This window comes from Rana temporaria, assembly GCF_905171775.1.
Source record: "Rana temporaria chromosome 2 unlocalized genomic scaffold, aRanTem1.1 chr2p, whole genome shotgun sequence".
NCBI lineage: Eukaryota > Metazoa > Chordata > Amphibia > Anura > Ranidae > Rana > Rana temporaria.
Window position 1 is genome coordinate 459,141 of NW_024404418.1, and position 9,408 is coordinate 468,548.

Below are 9,408 nucleotides of genomic sequence, written 5' to 3' on the forward strand. Positions count from 1 at the left end.
ATTATCATCAATAGAACTTCCACACAATACAGGGCTAGTTAGCATAGCACCATAAAATATCTTAGGAGCCAGACTTAATTAACACCTCAACAGTCTCCACATGAAGGAGTCACTCTGCTATTGACCTGTTGGGGTCAGAATAAACACCCTGTAATATTCTAAGATCTCCTGCAATACCTGAATTCTCATTACTGTCCCATCTCATGTAATCCGAGATATCATTTCTCAGTCATCCTATGTCCCTAATGGACAAAGGATGACCCTAGACCCAGGAGTCATTGGTGAAGCTGGCACAGGAGTACCCCACACCCCTCAAAAGTCTCTGGGTATCAAGGGCCATTCCGTTACACCCGCCTACTGGACAGTGATTCCCGCCTACTGGACAGTGATTCCCGCCTACTGGACAACCGCCTACTGGACAGTGATCCCCGCCTACTGGACAACCGCCTACTGGACAACCGCCTACTGGACAACCGCCTACTGGTCAGACATCCCCGCCTACTGGTCAGACATCCCGGCCTACTGGTCAGACATCCCCGCCTACTGGTCAGACATCCCCGCCTACTGGTCAGACATCCCCGCCTACTGGTCAGTGATCCCCGCCTACTGGACAACCGCCTACTGGTCAGCCATCCCCGCCTACTGGACAACCACCTACTGGACAGACATCCCCGCCCACTGGTCAGACATCCCCGCCTACTGGTCAGTGATCCCCGCCTACTGGACAACCGCCTACTGGTCAGACATCCCCGCCTACTGGTCAGCCATCCCCGCCTACTGGACAACCACCTACTGGACAGACATCCCCGCCCACTGGTCAGACATCCCCCGCCCACTGGACAGACATCCCCCGCCCACTGGACAGACATCCCCCGCCCACTGGACAGACATCCCCCGCCCACTGGTCAGACAACCCCGCCCACTGGTCAGACATCCCCGCCCACTGGTCAGACATCCCCGCCTACGAGACAATGTTCCGCCGCGTACTGATCAGTTATCCCCGCCTACTGGACAGACATCCCCGCCTACTGGACAGACATCCCCGCCTACTGGACAGACATCCCCGCCTACTGGACAGACATCCCCGCCTACTGGACAGACATCCCCGCCTACTGGACAGACATCCCCGCCTACTGGACAGACATCCCCGCCTACTGGACAGACATCCCTGCCTACTGGTCAGACATCCCCGCCTACTGGACAACCGCCTACTGGTCAGACATCCCCGCCTACTGGTCAGACATCCCCGCCTACTGGACAACCACCTACTGGACAGACATCCCCGCCCACTGGTCAGACATCCCCGCCTACTGGTCAGTGATCCCCGCCTACTGGTCAGTGATCCCCGCCTACTGGACAACCGCCTACTGGACAGACATCCCCGCCCACTGGTCAGACATCCCCCGCCCACTGGTCAGACATCCCCCGCCCACTGGTCAGACATCCCCCGCCCACTGGACAGACATCCCCCGCCCACTGGACATCCCCCGCCCACTGGACAGACAACCCCCGCCCACTGGTCAGACAACCCCGCCCAGTGGTCAGACAACCCCGCCCACTGGTCAGACATCCCCGCCTACGAGACAATGTTCCGCCGCGTACTGATCAGTTATCCCCGCCTACTGGACAGACATCCCGCCTACTGGACAGACATCCCCGCCTACTGGACAGACATCCCCGCCTACTGGACAGACATCCCCGCCTACTGGTCAGACATCCCCGCCCACTGGTCAGACATCCCCGCCCACTGGACAATGTTCCTTCATGTACTGATCAGTTATCCCCGCCTACTGGTCAGACATCCCGCCTACTGGTCAGACATCCCCGCCTACTGGACAACCACCTACTGGACAGACATCCCCGCCCACTGGTCAGTGATCCCCGCCTACTGGACAGACATCCCCGCCTACTGGACAGACATCCCCGCCTACTGGTCAGTGATCCCCCCCGCCTACTGGTCAGTGATCCCCGCCTACTGGTCAACTGCCTACTGGTCAGACATCCCCGCCTACTGGTCAGACATCCCCGCCTACTGGACAGTGATCCCCGCCTACTGGTCAGACATCCCCGCCTACTGGTCAGACATCCCCGCCCACTGGTCAGACATCCCCGCCCACTGGTCAGACATCCCCGCCTACGGGACAATGTTCCGCCATTGTACTGATCAGTTATCCCCGCCTACTGGTCAGACATCCCCGCCCACTGCTCAGACATCCCCGCCCACTGGTCAGACATCCCCGCCTACGGGACAATGTTCCTCCATGTACTGATCAGTTATCCCCGCCTACTGGTCAGACATCCCGCCTACTGGTCAGACATCCCTGCCTACTGGTCAGACATCCCCGCCTACTGGACAACCACCTACTGGACAGACATCCCCGCCCACTGGTCAGTGATCCCCGCCTACTGGACAGACATCCCGCCTACTGGACATACATCCCCGCCTACTGGTCAGTGATCCCCCCGCCTACTGGTCAGACATCCCCGCCTACTGGACAGTGATCCCCGCCTACTGGACAGTGATCCCCGCCTACTGGTCAGACATCCCCGCCCACTGGTCAGACATCCCCGCCCACTGGTCAGACATCCCCGCCTACGGGACAATGTTCCGCCATTGTACTGATCAGTTATCCCCGCCTACTGGTCAGACATCCCCGCCCACTGGACAGACATCCCCGCCCACTGGACAGACATCCCCGCCTACTGGTCAGTGATCCCCCGCCTACTGGTCAGTGATCCCCGCCTACTGGTCAGTGATCCCCCGCCTACTGGTCAGTGATCCCCCGCCTACTGGTCAGTGATCCCCCGCCCACTGGACAGACATCCCCGCCCACTGGACAGACATCCCCGCCCACTGGTCAGACATCCCCGCCTACGGGACAATGTTCCGCCATGTACTGATCAGTTATCCCCGCCTACTGGTCAGACATCCCCGCCCACTGGTCAGACATCCCCGCCCACTGGACAGACATCCCCGCCCACTGGACAGACATCCCCGCCCACTGGACAGACATCCCCGCCCACTGGACAGACATCCCCGCCCACTGGACAGACATCCACGCCCACTGGACAGACATCCACGCCCACTGGTCAGACATCCACGCCCACTGGTCAGACATCCCCGCCTACTGGTCAGACATCCCCGCCCACTGGTCAGACATCCCCGCCTACGGGACAATGTTCCGCCATGTACTTATCAGTTATCCCCGCCTACTGGTCAGACATCCCCGCCTACTGGTCAGACATCCCCGCCCACTGGACAGACATCCCCGCCCACTGGACAGACATCCCCGCCCACTGGACAGACATCCACGCCCACTGGACAGACATCCACGCCCACTGGACAGACATCCACGCCCACTGGTCAGACATCCACGCCCACTGGTCAGACATCCCCGCCTACTGGTCAGACATCCCCGCCCACTGGTCAGACATCCCCGCCTACGGGACAATGTTCCGCCATGTACTTATCAGTTATCCCCGCCTACTGGACAGACATCCCCGCCTACTGGACAGACATCCCCGCCTACAGGACAACAGCTTACTGGACAGACATCCCCGCCCACTGGACAGACATCCCCGCCCACTGGTCAGACATCCCCGCCTACGGGACAATGTTCCGCCATTGTACTGATCAGTTATCCCCGCCTACTGGTCAGACATCCCCGCCTACTGGTCAGACATCCCCGCCCACTGCTCAGACATCCCCGCCCACTGCTCAGACATCCCCGCCTACGGGACAATGTTCCGCCATTGTACTGATCAGTTATCCCCGCCTACTGGTCAGACATCCCCGCCCACTGGACAGACATCCCCGCCCACTGGACAGACATCCCCGCCTACTGGTCAGTGATCCCCCGCCTACTGGTCAGTGATCCCCCGCCCACTGGACAGACATCCCCGCCCACTGGACAGACATCCCCGCCCACTGGACAGACATCCCCGCCCACTGGACAGACATCCCCGCCCACTGGTCAGACATCCCCGCCCACTGGTCAGACATCCCCGCCTACTGGTCAGACATCCCCGCCTACGGGACAATGTTCCGCCATGTACTGATCAGTTATCCCCGCCTACTGGTCAGACATCCCCGCCTACTGGTCAGACATCCCCGCCCACTGGACAGACATCCCCGCCCACTGGACAGACATCCCCGCCCACTGGACAGACATCCCCGCCCACTGGTCAGACATCCCCGCCCACTGGTCAGACATCCCCGCCCACTGGTCAGACATCCCCGCCCACTGGTCAGACATCCCCGCCCACTGGTCAGACATCCCCGCCTACGGGACAATGTTCCGCCATGTACTGATCAGTTATCCCCGCCTACTGGTCAGACATCCCGCCCACTGGTCAGACATCCCCGCCCACTGGACAGACATCCCCGCCCACTGGACAGACATCCCCGCCCACTGGACAGACATCCCCGCCCACTGGACAGACATCCCCGCCCACTGGACAGACATCCACGCCCACTGGACAGACATCCACGCCCACTGGTCAGACATCCACGCCCACTGGTCAGACATCCACGCCCACTGGTCAGACATCCACGCCCACTGGTCAGACATCCCCGCCTACTGGTCAGACATCCCCGCCCACTGGACAGACATCCCCGCCCACTGGTCAGACATCCACACCCACTGGTCAGACATCCCCGCCTACTGGTCAGACATCCCCGCCCACTGGACAGACATCCCCGCCCACTGGTCAGACATCCCCGCCCACTGGACAGACATCCCCGCCCACTGGTCAGACATCCCCGCCTACTGGACAGACATCCCCGCCCACTGGACAGACATCCCCGCCCACTGGACAGACATCCCCCGCCCACTGGACAGACATCCCCGCCCACTGGTCAGACATCCCCGCCTACTGGTCAGACATCCCCGCCCACTGGACAGACATCCCCGCCCACTGGTCAGACATCCCCGCCCACTGGTCAGACATCCCCGCCCACTGGTCAGACATCCCCGCCCACTGGACAGACATCCCCGCCCACTGGACAGACATCCCCGCCCACTGGACAGACATCCCCGCCCACTGGTCAGACATCCCCGCCTACGGGACAATGTTCCGCCATTGTACTGATCAGTTATCCCCGCCTACTGGTCAGACATCCCCGCCTACTGGTCAGACATCCCCGCCCACTGCTCAGACATCCCCGCCCACTGCTCAGACATCCCCGCCTACGGGACAATGTTCCGCCATTGTACTGATCAGTTATCCCCGCCTACTGGTCAGACATCCCCGCCCACTGGACAGACATCCCCGCCCACTGGACAGACATCCCCGCCTACTGGTCAGTGATCCCCCGCCTACTGGTCAGTGATCCCCGCCTACTGGTCAGTGATCCCCCGCCTACTGGTCAGTGATCCCCCGCCTACTGGACAGACATCCCCGCCCACTGGACAGACATCCCCGCCCACTGGACAGACATCCCCGCCCACTGGACAGACATCCCCGCCCACTGGTCAGACATCCCCGCCCACTGGTCAGACATCCCCGCCCACTGGTCAGACATCCCCGCCTACTGGTCAGACATCCCCCGCCTACGGGACAATGTTCCGCCATGTACTGATCAGTTATCCCCGCCTACTGGTCAGACATCCCCGCCTACTGGTCAGACATCCCCGCCCACTGGACAGACATCCCCGCCCACTGGACAGACATCCCCGCCCACTGGACAGACATCCCCGCCCACTGGTCAGACATCCCCGCCCACTGGTCAGACATCCCCGCCCACTGGTCAGACATCCCCGCCCACTGGTCAGACATCCCCGCCCACTGGTCAGACATCCCCGCCCACTGGTCAGACATCCCCGCCTACGGGACAATGTTCCGCCATGTACTGATCAGTTATCCCCGCCTACTGGTCAGACATCCCCGCCTACTGGTCAGACATCCCCGCCCACTGGTCAGACATCCCCGCCCACTGGACAGACATCCCCGCCCACTGGACAGACATCCCCGCCCACTGGACAGACATCCCCGCCCACTGGACAGACATCCCCGCCCACTGGACAGACATCCCCGCCCACTGGACAGACATCCCCGCCCACTGGACAGACATCCCCGCCCACTGGACAGACATCCACGCCCACTGGTCAGACATCCACGCCCACTGGTCATACATCCACGCCCACTGGTCAGACATCCCCGCCTACTGGTCAGACATCCCCGCCCACTGGACAGACATCCCCGCCCACTGGTCAGACATCCACACCCACTGGTCAGACATCCCCGCCCACTGGACAGACATCCCCGCCCACTGGACAGACATCCCCGCCCACTGGACAGACATCCCCGCCCACTGGTCAGACATCCCCGCCTACTGGTCAGACATCCCCGCCCACTGGACAGACATCCCCGCCCACTGGACAGACATCCCCGCCCACTGGACAGACATCCCCGCCCACTGGTCAGACATCCCCGCCCACTGGTCAGACATCCCCGCCCACTGGACAGACATCCCCGCCTACTGGTCAGACATCCCCGCCCACTGGACAGACATCCCCGCCCACTGGACAGACATCCCCGCCCACTGGACAGACATCCCCGCCTACTGGTCAGACATCCCCGCCCACTGGTCAGACATCCCCGCCTACGGGACAATGTTCCGCCATGTACTTATCAGTTATCCCCGCCTACTGGTCAGACATCCCCGCCCACTGGTCAGACATCCCCGCCTACGGGACAATGTTCCGCCATGTACTTATCAGTTATCCCCGCGCCCGCAGCCATCTAGTTGAAAACTCCCCCCGCCTACTGGTCAACGGTTCACACCTTTAGGTGTGTGTGGGGGAGGGGAGCAGTGATTGGTGTTGGGGAATGGGGGGGATTAGTGTTGGGGGGGGGAGTCTGTGTTGGGGGAGGGGTGGTCGGTGATCGGGGAGGTCGGTGTTGGGGGAGGGGCGGTCAGTGATCGATGTTGGGGGAGGAGCGGTCAGTGATCGGTGTTGGGGGGGAGGGGCGGTGATCGGTGTTGGGGGGGACGTCGTTGGGGGGGGGGTGTCAGTGTTAGGGGAGGGGGGGGGGTCGGTGATCGGTGTTGGGGGGAGGGGCGTCGGTTGCAGTCTCCGCAGACATGGATCTCCGCTCCTCATACATACACTGTGCGGTGATCGGTGTTGGGGGGTCAGTGTTGGGGGAGGGGGGTTGGGGGAGGGGCGGTCGGTGTTGGGGGGGAGGGGCGGTCGGTGTTGGGGGGGGAGGGGTGTTGGGGGGGAGGAGAGGTCGGATGTTGGGGGGTCGGTGATAAATGTCAGGGTCGGTGATCGGTGTTGGGGAAGGGGGTCGGTTGCAGTCTCCGCAGACACGGATCTCCGCTCCTCATACATACACTGTCCGGTGATCACTGTCGGTCTCCGGTACACACTCGCTGTTCGGTGATCACTGTCGGTTCCCTGTAGCCCGGCACCCGGATATGAACTCACTGCGCTCAAATTACGTATTTCCGGTTCCGGTGGATGGGGCGGGGCGTCAAACGTCATATTCAGCCGCCTAGAAGAACATCTGCCCACAACCAAGATGGCGCCGTATGTTTCAAATTCTGACGGGTCGCCATATCTGATAAAACAACGGTGTTCAGTCAGATATGGTGAGCCGTCAGAAGGTGTAACGGAAATTGACGTTTCGTCGCCGCCATCTTGGTACACCCCGCACCCCTCCATAGTAAGGATACAGTGAGAAGGGGGAGAGCGGACATCTTGGTACACCCCGCACTCCTCCATAGTAAGGATACACTGAGAAGGGGAGAGCGGACATCTTGGTACACCCCGCACTCCTCCATAGTAAGGATACACTGAGAAGGGGGAGAGCGGACATCTTGGTACACCCCGCACTCCTCCATAGTAAGGATACAGTGAGAAGGGGGGAGAGCGGACATCTTGGTACACCCCGCACTCCTCCATAGTAAGGATACAGTGAGAAGGAGGAGAGCGGACATCTTGGTACACCCCGCACTCCTCCATAGTAAGGATACAGTGAGAAGGGGGAGAGCGGACATCTTGGTACACCCCGCACTCCTCCATAGTAAGGATACAGTGAGAAGGGGGAGAGCGGACATCTTGGTACACCCCGCACTCCTCCATAGTAAGGATACACTGAGAAGGGGGAGAGCGGACATCTTGGTACACCCCGCACCCCTCCATAGTAAGGATACAGTGAGAGGGGGAGAGCGGACATCTTGGTACACCCCACACTCCTCCATAGTAAGGATACAGTGAGAGGGGGAGAGCGGACATCTTGGTACACCCCACACTCCTCCATAGTAAGGATACAGTGAGAAGGGGGAGAGCGGACATCTTGGTACACCCCGCACTCCTCCATAGTAAGGATACACTGAGAAGGGGGAGAGCGGACATCTTGGTACACCCCGCACTCCTCCATAGTAAGGATACAGTGAGAAGGGGGAGAGCGGACATCTTGGTACACCCCGCACCCCTCCATAGTAAGGATACAGTGAGAGGGGGAGAGCGGACATCTTGGTACACCCCACACTCCTCCATAGTAAGGATACAGTGAGAAGGGGGGAGAGCGGACATCTTGGTACACCCCGCACTCCTCCATAGTAAGGATAGAGTGAGAAGGGGGAGAGCGGACATCTTGGTACACCCCGCACTCCTCCATAGTAAGGATACAGTGAGAAGGAGGAGAGCGGACATCTTGGTACACCCCGCACTCCTCCATAGTAAGGATACACTGAGAAGGGGGAGAGCGGACATCTTGGTACACCCCGCACTCCTCCATAGTAAGGATACAGTGAGAAGGGGGAGAGCGGACATCTTGGTACACCCCGCACTCCTCCATAGTAAGGATACAGTGAGAAGGGGGAAAGCGGACATCTTGGTACACCCCCACACTCCTCCATAGTAAGGATACAGTGAGAAGGGGAGAGCGGACATCTTGGTACACCCCGCACTCCTCTATAGTAAGGATACAGTGAGAAGGGGAGAGCGGACATCTTGGTACACCCCACACTCCTCCATAGTAAGGATACAGTGAGAAGGGGGAGAGCGGACATCTTGGTACACCCCGCACTCCTCCATAGTAAGGATACAGTGAGAAGGGGGAGAGCGGACATCTTGGTACACCCCGCACTCCTCCATAGTAAGGATACAGTGAGAAGGGGAGAGCGGACATCTTGGTACACCCCGCACTCCTCCATAGTAAGGATACAGTGAGAAGGGGGAGAGCGGACATCTTGGTACACCCCGCACTCCTCCATAGTAAGGATACAGTGAGAAGGGGAGAGCGGACATCTTGGTACACCCCGCACTCCTCCATAGTAAGGATACAGTGAGAAGGGGGAGAGCGGACATCTTGGTACACCCCGCACTCCTCCATAGTAAGGATACAGAGAGAAGGGGGAGAGCAGACATCTTGGTACACCCCGCACTCCTCCAT

At 60.3% G+C, this 9,408-nt stretch overlaps 1 protein-coding gene across 3 annotated transcripts in view; it reads right to left on the reverse strand.

Annotated features, from left to right (window-relative positions):
* LOC120921665 (zinc finger protein 300-like) overlaps positions 1 to 7,470 on the reverse strand; it is a 41,397-nt gene extending 33,927 nt beyond the window's left edge. The window contains exon 1 of one of the 3 annotated variants that reach the window (XM_040334188.1): positions 7,343 to 7,467. The gene's annotated coding sequence lies outside the window, so the exon portion shown is untranslated. Of the gene's footprint in view, positions 1 to 7,342 lie in introns of all 3 variants that reach the window. The other 2 variants (XM_040334187.1, XM_040334186.1) reach the window with 2 other exon arrangements.
* Between the last annotated feature and the right edge of the window lie 1,938 nt (positions 7,471 to 9,408).